Source organism: Camelus bactrianus, chromosome X, assembly GCF_048773025.1.
Source record: "Camelus bactrianus isolate YW-2024 breed Bactrian camel chromosome X, ASM4877302v1, whole genome shotgun sequence".
Classification (NCBI taxonomy): Eukaryota; Metazoa; Chordata; class Mammalia; order Artiodactyla; family Camelidae; genus Camelus; species Camelus bactrianus.
In genome coordinates this window covers 4,509,317-4,526,490 of record NC_133575.1, presented here as the reverse complement: position 1 = coordinate 4,526,490, position 17,174 = coordinate 4,509,317, and the positions used below count along the sequence as shown (strand labels likewise).

Here is a 17,174-nt window from a genome sequence, read left to right as displayed (position 1 = left end):
TAATTTAAATGCAAATAGCCACATGTGGCTAGTGGCTACCGTGAGTAAAGAGCTCAGGTCCATATGTCACCCCCCTGCCACCGCCATCTTCAGCATGTAAGAATTTGTCTCTGATGTAGAATATCCGTCTTCTGTCTGCCGGGTATGTCACAAGTCCACGGATAAACCACGCCCATTTCAGTGTTCGGTTCCACTCAGTCTGATTTAGGGCTGAGGCTCCATGAACTAGCATATGCCAGATATAAGGCTAAGTGCTGGAGTCTCCGAGCGAAGGAGTCTCGCCGTGGTGCCTCCCAAAGAACCCTCAGACTACACCCTCAGTCCTCCCTAATCTCCAGTGCCTCCACCACCTCCCATGCCACTCACCAACGAGTCTTCCCTTGTCTGCTCTCCAGATCAACCGTCATCAGTAAGGAGTACTTTTAAGACTAGTTCCCTGACTGTGCATTATCAGGCCCCCACCAAAAGCAGCCTTACAATATACAAGTGCTATCCTTATTCAAATGACTGCACTATGTCACACCAAGGAAGAAGAACAAAAGACTTACTTCTAAGAAGTATCCGGTTCATAAAAATTCTTGCATTTGCAGCACTGAGTTTTTAAAATGTCAGCATTTTTAATCTCTCCTGTGGGATAACTGGCAATGAAAGTTCTCCATTTCTTCTAGTTAACAGACAAAAGGTCAACTGGGAGGCTCCTGCAGCCTGGGTTCCCCAGAAGAAGCCCTTGCGATGAAGCAGTGATACTTCTGTTCGGACTCAATCCTACAGAAGAACAATGAAGACGGGAGGTGCCCGCAGCAGGGTCAGGGGAGCTGAGCTATTTCTATTTATGCACCGTCCGTCATTGGGCAGAGGCTGCCCAGGGAATTCCCAGGGAACCCGTGCTCTGCACGCACCCAAAGCAGCAGCGTGCAACTACGTAAGTAAAGCGGGATCTGGGGGCATGCCTGACGTTCACTGACAGCATTCGCAGAGAAATTAATTCTAATGACGTCCTACAGAAGCCCTGTGGGGGAGAAAACATGAAATACAACGAAAAGGAGCATCTAAAGAAAATGCTGACACAACGAGTCTGCCCTGGCACTGCTCTCCTCCTTAATCAGAAAGACGAGAACGTGACCAAAGAGCTGACGCGCTTGGGTCACGTGACCATTTGGTTTGCATCTCCAGGAATCTAAAAAGCAGTGTTTCAACATCTGAAATAATTCTCACTTGATGGAGCCCCAGACCCTGCCTTCCTCTGCTCACTGCTCCTGTCCATCCAGACCCAGGAAGCTAGATGTAAACCCAGGATCCGCCCCCTGGAGACTGACATCCACGACTTGGGTTTGCACAGCAGGCAGACACCGCTGAACGGGAGAGTCTCGGGAAACGGAAATCCACACACATGCTCCAGCCAGAGGGTCATCTGGGTGCTGACTGAAAGGAACCCAGTGGGGTATGTTTGCAAGATCACGCATAATTTAACTTAACTTAGCAGGACCACGTTTTAATTTAATGGAAATGACTGAATTTGGGATATCCACTTAAACGCAGGCTGTTCAAAATCACACCAATACATCAGGCAAGTGCTTAAACCTCAGCCACGCCCACCTTTTCTGTTAATAGCTGTCTTGACAGTTCACACTTCCACGTAAGGAAAAATATAGCCTCTTCCCAAACCGCTTCCATTTTGGACCCTACCTCCAGCCATAACTGAGAAAGACTGCCCTGTGTGTGCTCACGAGATCACAAACTGTTGGTATTTACTAGTGTTTTGGTGACCCTGAAGAATTTAAGGGGACAGAGCAGGGAGCTGGTCACAAAGATTTTCTCAGTAAATAAGCCAACAAAGGAGGAAAACATTTAATGCTCTCGCCTGCTGTGGCAGAGCCAAGAAATAGACGTTGTGTCAGGCACTAGCAGGACCTCATTTTTTGCAGGGAATAGGTGTACAAGAATTCTCTTGTAGGATATGATGCCGCTGTGAGTTTGTTCCAAGTTATTCTTCAAAAGGAATCAAAATAGTTTATACGCCCAAAGATCCTTCAAAGGAGATAGCTAAGACACAGAATCGAATAGAGTGGAGGATTTAAGAATCAATCCATCGTGGGAAGGGATAGACTGGGATTTCAAAATTGTAGAATAGACTACACTGTATAGCACAGGGAAATATACACAAAATGTTATGTAACTCACAGAGAAAAAAATGTGACAATGAGTGTGTATATGTCCATGAATAACTGAAAAATTGTGCTGAACACTGGAATTTGACACAACATTGTAAAATGATTATAAATCAATAAAAAATGTTAAAAAAAAAATCAATCCATCCATCCTTCCTTCCTTCCTTCCCTCCCTCCCTCCTTCCCTCACCTCTCCTTCCTTCCCTCATTTTCTTTTCTCATTCTAATGGCATAATTGTAACTACAGAATTTCTGTAAGACACACAGGCATTACAGAACCTTTGAACATATAAAAAGGCAACTGTGATAACATCAAAAGTAAAAGAACATACACTTCGGACTTAAGCAACAGGAGAGAAGTTACAACAGGGGCTACCCGGGGATTTGGGCAAGAAAGGAACGCGGGCGAGATCATTTCTTCATCTGGGTGGATGTCATGCAGAGTTTTCATGAGACAAAGCTCACTGAAATGGACAACTAAAAGGTTTGCACTCTATTGTACGTATTTTAAGCATCACTACTAAGAGGAATTTTAAAAGCAGATGCAGAAATGCCTACTAGCGAGATAAACTCATAGCTGGCTCCTCGCTGTCGTGTCTGTGGGTGCCAGTACGTATCCCTGTACGTGCGAGCATCCGTGTCTGTGTGGAAGTCCACGTCGCGTTTTTAGCCACTTTTCCCCGTGATTATGAGTGCGAACATTTGGTCATGACGTTTCTAGTCTTCCGCATTATGCCTCCTAAAGATGACCGTATTGCATCATGTGGTTGTTAACATTCCTCGGTCATAAGGCGTTGGCTACTTTCCGGTTCTGACCATGACACATCACACTCTAATAAACACCCGTGTTGTTTATCACACATTCAGTATGCTGCTGTCTTGTTGCAACGTATGAAACATACGTTCTACGTTTTAGGTTGCCTGCCTTGATGAATCTTCTGAGGCCCCAAAATAACGGGGGTAATCCTAAGGTCAATGCTGGACACGGCTATTTTACATTGAATGTTGGAGAGAAAGCCACATTTTCATGTCATTCTTCGGTTCCTGAGTACCTGCTTGGTACCAGGCTCTTTGATGGGAGGAGGAAGAGGGGAGAGGAAGACTCCCAAAACGACCAGGACGTGGCTCACGCTATAAAGCAGGGTCTCCCCATCGTGGTACGAAATTGACATTTTGTGCGTGCCGGTGCTTTGGAGTGGGGGCACAGTCCTACGCACTGGAGGAAGCTGGCCTCCACCTAACAGACACCAGCTCCCCCAAGTAGTGACAACCAGCAGTGTCCAGATATTGTCACCCATCCGCCAGGGAGCACCGTCATCTCCAGGGGAGAACCCCTGTGCTGCACGAATCACGTGAATACAATGGAATAGGATGTAAAGATGTAAGGCAGACACGGCAAGATGCTTAGAGAAGCAGAAGAGAACTCTTCTGGGGTTGGTAGAAAACATATCAGGAGTGTGATATTTGGGCTGCGCTGTAAAATAGGGTTTCTCCAAGCGGATCAGGAGGAAAGAGCTAATCCCAGGAGAAGGAACAAGGCAGCTGTGCGAGTCTTTTGAAGGGGTTGGGAGCACGCCCTCATGGGAAAGGGAGCTGAACTGGTGAGGTTCCCCAGGGAGACTGAGGCTCACGGTGAAGGCCCCTGTATCTACCACAGGAAATTCGAATGCCATCCTCTAGAAAACGGGAAATACTGGAGGTTCTCAAACAGGAGAACCATCGCCCGAGGTCAGATGTGTGCCACAGAAAGTGGCTCCCACCAATTATGTAGAGATTTATTTGGAGTTAGAACAGACGCCAGGCAGAATAAAGCAATGTGGAGGCCACTGTAAGGCTGCAAAAAAGCAGCTAGTCCCATAGAACCACCATGAAAACACATCAACACGGAGAATCCAAAAGAGAAGTGGCCCTTCCGCTTTTACTGGACGGGGGGACACTTAGATGGAAGAGCATATATAAGTGAAAATCCTAATGAAATTCTTTCTCCTATCCCGCTCTACCTCTCAGTATTTATATTTGCATCCTTGCTGTTGCCTGGGAGATCCAAGGAAGAGATTTTGCGCCCTGAATTCTCTCCCTATAAAAACTCTGGGTCTATTGTGAACGCACGGGAGGGGAGAGGGCAGAGCAATATGAGGGTACCTGATCTTGCAACAAGGCAGCTTCAAAACACACTGGACCTCATCGATCTCCCCATCCAACCTAAGACATCAACAGGAGATGCACCCTTCATTTATGCGTCTGCAGCATTTTGCTGGCTTTAACATGTCTGAAAGGGACGATTCCTCTGTCTGCCTTGAACCCAGGAGACCAGAGCAATGCCGGCTTCCAGCGCTGTGTTTGCTCAGCGTCTCAGAAACAAGGCCAACTCTCGGAAGGACAATCCCATCCTTCCCCCACCGGCTTGGACCAAAGCTGAGGAACCTAGGTGACAGAGACATGAAATCTGACACTAGATTAAAACAAAATCAAGTAGACTGTCTATTGTCAGAGGGTTAAGGACGATAATGAGGGATAAAGACACGCAGCCATCTCCACAGGACGGGATCCCATGTTCAGGGTTCTGGTTTGATGGTTCACTCCTGTTCTCATACTGTTACTAGACGAAAAAAAAAAAGTGTGACTCTCAGCGACAAAGTAAGCAGTCACTGATGACAGCGCTCTGTTTAGCTCAGTTGTGAATTCCTAACGTGCAGATCATTTTTGAACGTTAATGTTTCCTCCCCCTTCACAGTGGGTTCCAAAGCAAACACTTTTGTTCTGACTGACGAACTCACGTTCTTTTTGTATTTCAGAAAGACGACGTGATTTACTACAACTTACCCTCACTTTGGGCATTTCCAAGGACACACGGAAACTCCTTTATGAGAGAGTGAATTTCCGACTGTGTTTCTAGGGTGGGTAGAGGAGCAGGAATGTAGGAGAGTCAGAAAGTGCAGGGGAGAAATGAGCAGGGGGGCTCACAGCCCACCCCCGCCCCACCTACCAGAGAGACAAGCTTTACATTCTTGGATGTATCAACTCCATGCTGAAGAGATCTCAGTGCAGAATAAATACTGGAGGAAGAGTTCAGAAGTAGATTTGTCCTCTGAATTATTCCCTGAGCAGAGGGTCTAACCATGGGATTCTAAAAGAGATGAGGAAAGGGAATTTGCTTTTCTGTGTTTATTTTGCTCTCAGATCTCCACTCATCACCCTGGATCGTCTCAGAGCACAGCAATGTGGGATATTAGGGTCACTGATTAGGACAAACACAGATGGTTTTCAACCGTCTCCACGTGCTTGCTTGTCAAGTGCGAGTAGCGATGTCTGCCCCACATTTCTTTACAAGAGGTTGTAAGCAGAAAATAAAAACTAATTTTAAAAAGGTTTTATGAATATGAAAATGAACATACGTATGTTCACGTATGACTGAACCATTGTGATGTGCACCAGAAATGGACGCAACGTTGTAAACTGACTCTACTTCAAGAGAAATGTATTTTAAAAAAGGCTTATATAAACTGTGAAGTACTGAGTAATGAGTGATGTGCTTCAAACAAAATCCCAAACAGCAGGCAGTAAATGGTTCTTCTCCCTCGGAAGCTGATGACATTGTGTCTCCCAGATCCTGCGTATTTTCATATTTTTGCATAAGGAGTCAAAATACATATTCAAAGGATGCAGTGTTCAACTACAGAAGTTTTTTGAGACTCACTTAAAAGATGAGATGGCAACAGAAGGTGAGCCCCTGAGATGTTCCTAGAGAGGAAGGAATACGCCAACTGGGATGGGAAAACATCTCCATGTACTAATGTTTCTTCCTCCAGTAACGTTCCCACCTTCCCAGCGGCCCCATCTTCTGGCACCTCAGCCATCGGCAATGTGCTACAGGTTGTGAAATTTTGGGGAGACATGGAAAGAAATACCGGCTTTGCAAGACTTTCTCTAAAAGGGGGGCCTAACTCTGACCCAACCCACAGCCCACCATCAGGGGAACGTGTATGAAGTCACTGATTAATGATGCCGATAATCTCATTTCTCCAGTTAGCACTTCGCCAAGTCACACAGGTTTGGCTAAGCGTGACAGGAAAGGGAAGAAACACCAACCTCACGTCGATGTAAAGCTTACGAAATAAGAAACCACACTTACAACTGAGAAGCGCCTGCGACTGCCATGGTGCTTTGAAGGCGCCGGGCTGAGTAGAAGCAAGTCTCAAACACCTCAGGAGATAGTCTAGAACATAAACATTTTGAAAAAAGGTTAAATTTCTGTAGTTTGCTGGCAAGATCACCTTGGAAATTCAACATGCATTATCTAGAAAACTTACTTTTAATGAAAGCTTCCCTCTTTGCTGATAATGGAAGAAAATCTTCTGTTCATTCATTTATTCAATAAGCATTTTTAAAAAGTATTTCTTACATGAGGGGCAATCATTCCACAAGCTAGAAATGCAGCAATAGACAAAATGAGGCAAAAAGAGACAACACCCTCCCACTTCATGCAAATTACAACCATGCAGGTAATGCCCCGTTCCCAGATTTCATTGAAAAAACAACAACAACAACAATTACTGATCTATTATCATAAAGATGTACCCCCTGCGAAAATTATGATTTCTCCTATCCATTCTTTTTTTCTACTAAACATTCCTTACAGATGGCATCTAATTTCAGGGCTATAATTACCATGAGAATCCCAAAACGTTTCAATCATCTCTCTAATTCCTGGCATCTTCTCCCCTCTACCCCATAGGAATCCCAAGTTCACTATCTCCAACACGAAACTCATTTGCTTTTCCCCTAGTGCAGACCCAGCTGGCTTATCTTCTTTCTCACTCAAGATGGACCACTGGAAACGTCCAAACTCCACTGCATCTCTCATGAGGGACATTCAGGCCTTCTCCATTCTATTCAGTGTAAGATGCTCACATGCCTATGTTTGTATCTTTTTAAAACACAAACGTTAGCATGCACTGCTCTGCACAAGACCCCTCAATGACCCTGCATTTCCTACTTTGTAAAAGGCAACCTCTTAGCATGGTTCACCAGCGCCTTGCATCACGTCTCCCCACCTTTCCTCTCTCCTCACCTCCTCTCGGGTTCCCGTCTGAGCCCAGTGATTCATCAACCACTCCGTTGCAGCTGCTACCTGTCTAAACAGAACGTCTGCTTATGCCTCTTTGCCCGCTCATAGGCACTCCTTGTTTCTGGAATGCCTTCCCCCTGCTCAGCTCAAAGAAGATTTCTTCTCAGGCTTCAAGTCCTGGCACCATTGTCTAGAAGGGTTCCAAGTCGTCTCAGCACCCCCCAGGTGTGGTCCCGCCCTCGCACTGAGGAGATGCCCTATTCAGTGAAGGCTGGTAGACACAAAGACCTGAACACAAACCATATTTTCAAGCATTATATCAAAGGGTATATACAAAAAGAGAATTGGTTATTCAAAGTAATATTCCAACCTAGCTCATCTCAAAGCAGGTTCCTTGTGAAGAGTGAATCTCCCCATCAAGTAATTCCTCTGAAAAATTTAAGGTCTCCTAAGTCACGCGGGCACCTGCATTCCAGAAACACTGAGGGTAAAAGTGCTTCGCCCTGCAGGTTTACTCCATTAGCACGTGCGGCAAGCCAGGAAGGTGCCTCCTCTGCCCTGCGGGCCCTGCCCAGGCAAAGGAGGCCCACTGGGGGGCCAAGGAGGACACTCGGCTCCTCCTGTGGGCAGAGCAGAAACAAACGAGCATGGAAGCACTAAGGAATTTACCAAGTGGGAGCACTGCTCATGGAGGCCAAATTCACATCCTAATTAAGACAAAACAAAACAAAACGGAAGTCTTTTCAAGTAGAGAGAGGCTGCTGGTGCCGGGAAGCAGAACAAAGCTGAGTAGCTGCCAACTTACAAGAGGCTGATGCAGATCTGACTTGTAAATCCTCAGCACCTCGTTCCTCACTGGCCTCTTGGCTTATTCCGTGGGATGCTCATCTCCTAATGGAAATATGTCCTTTGCATCTTAGGAAACCAAAGCTGGGCACTTGGTTGGTGGTTCCGTGTAAGGCCGACAAGTGGGATGTGGACAGAATACCGACTAAACTCTTACTTTGTTGGTGAGAGAGGAAATCGTAGGAGGGATAATAAAAACATACAAGCAATCAAAGACAAATGTTCCTCCAAATACGCAGATTTTAGAAAATATCTTCCTAGAAAACGATGTCTTAATTTGTCAGTGTTGAAAAAGAACATAAAATACTCATCTGCTTCAATGAACTGCTCCATCATGAACACATCTGGGGGTTAAGAAAAACCTGTCCTGCCCACACGTACACAAAGCTATCTTTAGATTTGCATTCTGCCCGTCAATAATGCATACACAGAACAGTAGAAAAGTGTATGCATTCATGCCACCAGCAAACTCTGAGACTTCAAGCAACGCGTTTGCCCCCTCTGGGATTTTGTTCTTCCTCTGAAAATAAAAAAGCGGTATTGGACCAGAATATTTAAGAGGTGCAAATTCTTAAGGCTGCCTACAGTGTTCAAGCAGGTGGTAGAAATGAGTGTAAGGTGACAGGGAGTGGTGGAGCTTGTAGCAGACTGGAGAGTTCATGCCATCGGTGTCAGACCTGCCAGGCGCCTCCTCTCAAGAAATTGTCTGATTCCTACAATGGACAGTTCATATGCCCAAACAGAAGGTTTAACAGCGAAGAGGGAAGACGTGGGTATTTGCTTCTTCACAAAGCATTCGACAGACCTTACTGTTGCTGTCAGTGCTACTGTTCATGTCATGGCAGCTTGGGGTGTTCACAACAGTTGGCTGCAGGTGACACTATCCGTTTTAGAGAATTTACGTAGAGAAGGGTCTATTTGTGGGGAGAGAGCGAGCGGACAGTCTCTGGAAGGGATGCAAAAGGAGACCTGAAGATACATTTCCAAGACAATCTCCTAGAACCACGGTGAGGAACTGGTTTGATAAAGGAGCAGCTACACTGCTCCATCAGTAAGCAACTCGTGAACCACGCTGCCGCAGTCAACAGAACACCACGCTTGCACCTTAACCACAAGAGGCTAGAAGTGGGTGTTCACTATATTAGTCGCTTGTTACAGTCTGTGGGGCAAAGTCAACTGACAATGGGAGGATGTATAAAAGGAAGAGAGGATGCCTCAAAGATTTTAAGCAGCCACAACCAGCACACAGGTATTAATATTGCTAACAATCAATCACTCACGGCCATTAACTTTAAGGCTGCAGATTTAAAGATGAACAATGGTGTGTTTTCCTCGGGGAACTTTCGAAGAAAAATGACTGTCTGGGATGATTGTGAGGACGATTCTCATTTGTATCCTTCTTGGGTAAATTACGTACCCCCGGGAATTCTGTGGACTCGGTGTTTGGTACTTGCCCTTGAGAGAAAACCGCTAGATTGATAGCTGAAATCTTAATTGCTGTGCAGGCAATTAAGCTATGCTCTGAAACTTAAAAAGACTTTACAAGACAGAGAGGAATTTAAGACGTTTGCATTGGGAGTATTAATAAACTTAATGGGGGTGACCAAAGCTTTCCTACGACAAAGAGAGCCAAGAAATGAGAAGAAAAGGAGGAGGAAGAGAAAGTAGTTTATTTCTTTAGGGAAAATACAGAGGTGAGTGTTCAAAAGAAAACAGTTCGTTTTGGTTATGTAAGGTACTTCTTTTTTTTCAAAATTGTGGATGCAAACTTCTTTGTTTTCACATATATTTATAAAGCATGCAGTCAGTAGAAGCCAGGAAGGATCTTCTGTGAGCAAATCTTAAGAAAGCCTGAAATCTTCCCCCACCTGCCCTAGACCGTGGCTGCTCTAAACTGGGGCTACGTGGCGGATGAAACTCTGTTCTGATCAGGGTTTCTCCCCCTCGGCAGCGCTGACTAGTCTCCAGCCGTCACTAGTCCTTTGCGTTTACTTTTTATTTAACCAAAGCAGAGCAGGTTTGGGCTGGCTATTTCTTTGCTGTGCTTGGGGGATTGGGAGCGGCGCCCTGTGGCAGGTACGATGTTTTGGCAACATCCCTGGCTTCCAATGACTAGATGCCAGTAGCACCCAGCTCCTCCTCCTGCCAAATCCATCAACCAAAAACGTCTCCAGGTATTGACAAGGGTCCCCAAGAGGGGGCAAGACTGCCCTCTTGCATTTGAAAGATCTGTTCTCTAGATATAAAGTCCTAGAAAAAAATCCTTCATCTTAGTATTACTCTGTTGTATCTAAAAACAGAAAGAATGAATAGGGTTTTTTTTTCTTTTTTGTGTTAAAGTCATTACAATATCCCTCCAAGAAAGACCCTTCCTTCAAACTGAGGAGGAGAGTCAGATTCACCCTTTGGCTTCTCTGGCTAAGGGTGGTGCAGGGCACGCCTGTGTCCACTGCCCCATCACCTTGCCACGACTCCTTCCCCAGCGATGGAGAGGGCCAGCAGCCTCCGCATCTTACCATCTGCCTGCATCTAATTCACACAATTTCCTCCTGCAAAAATGCTCTCCCACGTTCAACAAATACCTAATTTCATTTTTATGATTTTTTTTTTTAGAAAGACTGAACTCTTTAAAAAAAAAAAAATCAGAAGACACATTGACAATACAAGATTAGATACTATTTTTTTTTTTTTCAGATGACAGTGCCAGATTTCTCCTCAGGGAACCAAATTACGTATATCCTTCCCAAGCACGCAGCCTGCAAGAGTGTCACGCTGAAGTGTGTGTTACAGCGAGTAAATCACTAAAGCATTTACATTTTAAATAAACAGTGCTGCTGACACTACATGCCTTTGATCTTGGACGGGTACATTCTTTCTTCTAGGTCCTGGCTGGAATTGAAGATTATAATAATAATTTTTTAAAAAAGCCCACAGACTTAGGCAGACGTGTGCAAAAGAGCCGTTGAAAATAACGCAATGTTTTTGTGTCTATGTGGCATCTGTAGGGCGAGGGGGACTGGGCACAATTTATCAGGGAACCTATTTTCTTTTCTGAAGACATCATTCATGGCACTACTGAAAGAATTAATGCACACAATATCGGGCACCCTGGGAATTCCATCGGCAAGTAATTAATTTCTTGCCTGTGTTAGGAGACCATTTGCAAGCTGTATGGAAGCCAAGTCTGTCCTCCGAAATCATTTTTTAAAGACTGGCTTACAGTTGTCACTCACTGTGATGTACACCGCGGGAGAGATCTACTTTATCTGACGTATTGGCAGCCGGCTGCAGGGCTGATCAATTTCATGCATTGCTAATAAGAAACAAACACGGCCCCTTGGCAAGGGGGCAATAGTTTCCTTGATTATTTCTAAGCCTCGCTGGGGTCTGCTCAAAGCCTGCAGTCCTGGGAGCCCTGGAGATTGTTGGCTCTGAGCCCCCAGACCTGTCTGATCCGCAGTCACATAAACACAGAGACAGTTTGCTTCTTCCTACAGGTCAGATTTCAGCGTGGTTTTCCCATATTCTCATAGGCTGCCTTTGCTCGAAGAATGGGCCATGAGGTAATCATTATGCAGGTGTAGCTGCATTTTGAAATTCTTACTTAATTCCAGAACTTCCATATTTTGAAAAATTTCCTGCCATTTTCCTCCTTGGTTGAGCAGTTTAGCAGCTACCAAAACAACAAATACCATTGGGAAGGACCAGAAAACCTCTAAATTATAAACGTGTAACAGCCTTTAGCGGCAGGGATTACTGATTACACACCAAATCAACCACCATTACGTAAAACTAGATTTTCTCCAGTTTGGACCAGAAGACCTTCCTGAATTTTCTCATCCACACTTGAGATACTTTCTCCCAAGACCCCCCCATCTCTACCCCATGGGAACGTTGCTGTTCACATCAGAATCTAGGACTTAGACATAAAAAAATCACCCAGACGTCCTTCATCTGGTTCCAAATTATTATAGCAAGACTCACAGTCGATTTGTTTCCATTTCTTGTATTTCTTCACTCAAAAGCTAAGATTTAAGGAAACACACACACACACACACACACACACACACACACACACACACACACACCTATATTTTACATCCATGGTCCACACCTCCTAGCCTTACGGACCAAGTCCTCTGTTCCTGGACCCATCACCCCAGATCCACCCCTATCTTGTCCATAATTAAAACCACTAATATGTCATGTCCCTCTTCCATTTGTAAGAGCCTTTAGTAACTTCTTATCCTTTTAAGATAAAGATAGAAATCCCTAACTGCTGCCCCACCCCACCCCACCCCAGGTGCTGCCCTAGCGCCTTTGCACATGAAGTTCCCACTGCCTGGAAGAACTGCCCAACCGTCCTCTCCCAACTAGACCAAGCTTCCAGAGGACAGGAAGCAGATCTGTCCCTTTCTCCCTTTTGTAATCTCAGCCATTACACCCATGGGGCCTGGCCGCAGGTAAGCACACATACGTGTGCACAAGTGTGCACAAACGTGTACCTACTTAAGCGTGCACACACATACTGTAGGGAATTTTTCCTATGTCTATGCAATTTTCCTATCACATTTATCACCAAGAACACTGTCTGGCACATGCTGTTTGACATTTGTATGTGGAATGAGTAAATAGGAGCTGCGACTAATAAAATCACTTTTATTCTCAGAGTAAATGCTTGGAACACTGCTATCGAATGAGACTGATCAGAGGTCCTCCAGGACCCCAGGGGCCTCTTCTCTCCACCTATCATCCCACAGCCAAGAGGGCCCTGTTATCTTGTTGCCCCCTTTGGTCCCCCTAATCATAAGAAATCTCACAAGGGCAACGCAATTCCAAATCGGCTTGTGAACATGCAAACACCACGGATGTTTCCTTGCCAAACTTGGTCACCGCGTATGGCACCAGGAATGCTTATCACTCCGTGAGTCCCACTCAGTACAGAAGTAGCATCCAAAAGGGGCGAGGAGAGGGGACACCAGCCCTCCCCCAAACATGGGCCGGGGGAAGAGGGTAAGGATGGTGAGGCCCACGCTTGGGCATAAAATTTAAAGTGCATAAAAAACTCAGTCATTGAGATAAATATTTAATGAAATATTTTTTAAAATAAGAATGAATGAGAAGCATACTCCAGTTAAAAAAAAAAAAAAAAGAAAATTTAAACCCAGTTCTCTACCAAAATGATAGATAACAAAAATAAAAAAAAAATTTCTCTACTATTAAAAAAAAAATTAAAGCAAAGCATCCGTGATGAATAGAATATTGAAATTTGAGATAAAGACAACATCAGTAACACTGATTTTCCTTTTGCTTTAAGCTCCAATTTGGCCACACGTCACACATTATCCATCCTGAATTTATAATTTCGATGTTTTATTCTTTATGGGTGTTCTGCATGAATTTTCATTTGAAAATGCATTAAAAGTCACCTTGATTACGAACTTAAACTTTGCATGAGACAAATGCCCTGTTAAAAAGTGTTCACTTCCTTTCCCTCATCCTAATCCAGCCCTGTCCCCAACCCCCGTGACGAATATCCTGTCACAAGCTACAGTAATTCCTCCAAAATTTTCCAGTACATTTAGAAAGAAATTCAATACTCCAAGAAAATACTCCTTCTTGAAAAAGCAAACACCGTAAACATGGAATGTGTCACAGTATACCTTAATGATGTATTTTATCCCCCAAAGAATCTTGGAGTTTAAATCATCATTAACTAAGTTAAAACCTGAGTAAGTATTTTTACAAGGATCTGCCTTGAATAATCCATTAAAGTAGGACTTGCCAAAGCAGGCTGCATGCCCGGGGTCAGCTGAGGAAGCAGTTTACACGCTCAGATGGGAGAAATTCTCATCTGAGAATAATGCACTTGAAGAAGCAGAATCCAGTCTTCTGGGAACCTATGTTAATGTTTAATAATCTTCCAAAACAGGGCAACCGGAGTTTAGCGGAAATTTCACTTTGCACTGGTTTTTGTGAATTTTGAAAATGCTGCAATTTGCAAACTGTCTAACCCAAAGCTGACCGAGACGCACACTCCTGCACAGGCTGTGACGTGCCCTTGGTTTCCTGTGTGTCTGTGTGTGTGTGTGAGTGGACCCCCAGACCATCACTGCTGCCACTAAAACCACTCCCTTCACAACGATCGTGCCTGCAGCTCACATTAACTCCGTCTCTAAATCTTACAGCGTTTAGAGTCTTTAAGGCATAACTGCTGTTTCACACGTGCGGGCCTGGATGCTCCAATTTTCAAGCACTTTGTGAATTAAAAGGTTTAAGAGCTTTTATAGCCAACATATCTCAGTTTTAATATAAAGCATTAAGGTGTTTACTGTAACATTAGTATATGATCTTTTAAACATTCCTATTTATTTTTAAATTGAGAACCCCCAGAATGTGAAATTAAAAGCCATGCATTACAATATTTGTTTCCTTTCCTCCTGGTTAATGCACAAATCATTCTCTTAGGAATTGTATGGAATTGGAATTTGAAAAACCACTGTGTGTGAGAATTTCACAGCTTTTTAACAGAAGGTAAAATTTTTTTTTCTCTTCTTGGCAGTCGAAAGGAATATAAAAACAGCAGATTGACTTTCTGGGCGTGATTGTCAGGATGAGAAAATGAGAGTCACATATTGTAGATGAGAAGGGAAAAAAAAACCCAAATCTCATGAATCATGTAACATTCAAATGCTGAACTACTGAGACTTTGTCGCTGGAAAATACATAGTAAGCCAAAGTTGTGCATTTGACGTTCATCAAACCCTTTTACTCTCATTAAGTCAGTAAACACTTGAGGTGGAACACCTCGTAAGTTCTATGTGTTTTAATAATGCATTTCCCCATGTTCTATTTGGTAAAATAGGATGAATATTCTGAGCTGACTTGGAAGGTTGGCTCCAGGCTAGAAGGGTGTCCTTGGCTCCGAATTTACCCCTGGGCCAGGGTCCATAAAGAATAGAGCCTCAAAATTATAACTACAGGGCGGGTAACGCGTGGCGCCTGGCCAGACTGGAGCTTACGGCAAAAGGAAATCAGTGATACTGATGTTGTCTTTATTTCAAATTTCAATATTCTATTCATCATGGATGCTCTGCTTTAATTCCTTTTTTAACAGCAGAGAAAAATGTTTTTTATTTTTGTTTCACGTCTGGGTTGCAGAGCCCCACTGCTGCCTCCTGCAGCTCCCTGCAACGACAGACATCCCGCGCGTGTCCACAAACCCACGTTGACGTTCCCGCTCACAGCGTCCTTGGTTCCAGAGAAGCTGCTGGACTCACGTGTCAGTGGGGCTTGCGGTCAGGCCTTCCCCGCGTAAAGCCCCCTCTGGGTTTAAGCTAGTGTGTGACGTCCCCACGTCCCCGCCACTGCGTCCCCCGCCTCAGCCCTTTGTCTTTGCATCAGGGCCTCCCTGCCTCACTCACGACCACACGCCCTGCCCACGACGAGCCACGTGCACACCCGGCCCTCATCACTTCGCCCTCTGCACCCTCCCGGAAGCCCTGGGCCAGGGGTCCCGCCGCTGCCGCTGCCGCTGCCGCTGCCGCTGCCGCTGCTCAGTCTGGTCCAGTCCCGCCCCGCCTGTGACATCACTGTCACAGCTGACGGCTCCCGGCGGGGGGGGGGGGCTGCTCCGCAGAGGGCGCCCCGCCGGGTCCCTCCCGGCGGCGGCGGCGGCCCCGGCTCTGGCTGATCTACACGCAGACCCCTCTGCGTGGGTCCCCGGGAGCCCTGCAGAAAGGACCCTGACACGCTCCAGCCCCGGGCCCTCAAGGTGACCCTGCTGGGGGCGGACAGTCCAGGCGGCCCTGCGGCTTCACGAGCCGCACGCCCCTCCCGGGAGTCGCCCTGACGCCCCCAGCTGCCACCCGGGCTTCTCAGAACCTAGAGCCACAGGAGGGAGACAGCCAGCATCTGACGAGAAACTTCCCCTTTTCTGTTCCAGCCTGATTTGGACTCAGCCGGCGAGGGGCCTCCGCCCCCACCCTCCCCAACAGCGTACAGATTAAAGGCACAAACTCTGTCTTCAGGGTCTAGGGTCACGACCATCTTCTGTCCCCGCAAGTTCCCACAAGGACAAACAACAGAAAACACATTCCTACGGAGAACACGTGCAAGACTCAAATTCCACCGTCCTTGTTTCTTTCTGTATTTCCTTAGTTTCTGTCAACATTTCCTTGCAGTTTTTATTTTCTTGTTTTGAGCAATATTGTCAGTTACGTACAAGCTCAGAATCTGGAATCTTTTACTGGTGAATCACCTGCCTCTGTTGTATATGTTACGTGTTGTCCTTTGTCTCGATTTATCATATTGGCCTTAAAGCATCTTTTTCCTGAGAGTGGTAACAATCATCTAAAACATCATTTCCCATCATTTCAGCTCTATATTCTAATGTTTCAGATCTTTATTTCCTGCACACACAGACGCACAAATAAGACATGTATGCACGTTTTAAATTCCACCCTAAATCTGCACTTCAGTATGAGATACTGTGGCTACAACAGTGATTCATGGTAGACAATAAAACCCCACTCTCATGCAATTATATTTCTAAAAAATGCACGAATGAGGTGTGGGGTGAACATGTTACTCAGAGCTTAAACAATGTTTCAGGCAAGTGTGAGCAGCCTGTAGTCCAGGCTTCAGGAAAAGGACCAAGAAGTCTCTCACTTCTGATGGTGGTGTCCCTGACCAGGTGGTGCTGACCTGCTCCAGAGTAGGTAACTGGGGTGGCGGTTCTGAGTCCAGTGACTTGCTGGTTCCAGGACGGACAGAACTATTGCCGCCCAACTGGTAAGGTCCACTTGGGAGGGTGGGGGCCAAGAGAACACTGGAATCTATGTACAATTTCCTGTTGCCCGACTGTCCCCAGATGTCCCCCGTGAAAACTTATCTCATACAAATGTGCTGTGTAATTCCGTTTTGATAAATTATCATTAACAAAAACGCAATGACAGCTCAATCCGGAGGGCAGCATTAACACCTGAGTCACAGCTGTCTTGGGAATTAGGGAAATTTAGTTTTCAGCTCATAAACATCTCTGATGAAAGGGAAACAGACATACAATCAAAATGTTTCCAAAAAGTCTGTCT

General features: G+C 45.3%; 1 protein-coding gene across 4 annotated transcripts in view; it reads right to left on the bottom strand.

The window, feature by feature from the left end:
• STS (steroid sulfatase) overlaps positions 1-17,174 on the bottom strand; it is a 499,782-nt gene that overhangs the window by 212,647 nt on the left and 269,961 nt on the right. For all 4 annotated transcript variants that reach the window (XR_012504613.1, XR_012504612.1, XR_012504611.1 and 1 more), the window contains exon 10: positions 6,301-6,384. The gene's annotated coding sequence lies outside the window, so the exon portion shown is untranslated. The remainder of the gene's footprint in view (positions 1-6,300; positions 6,385-17,174) is intronic.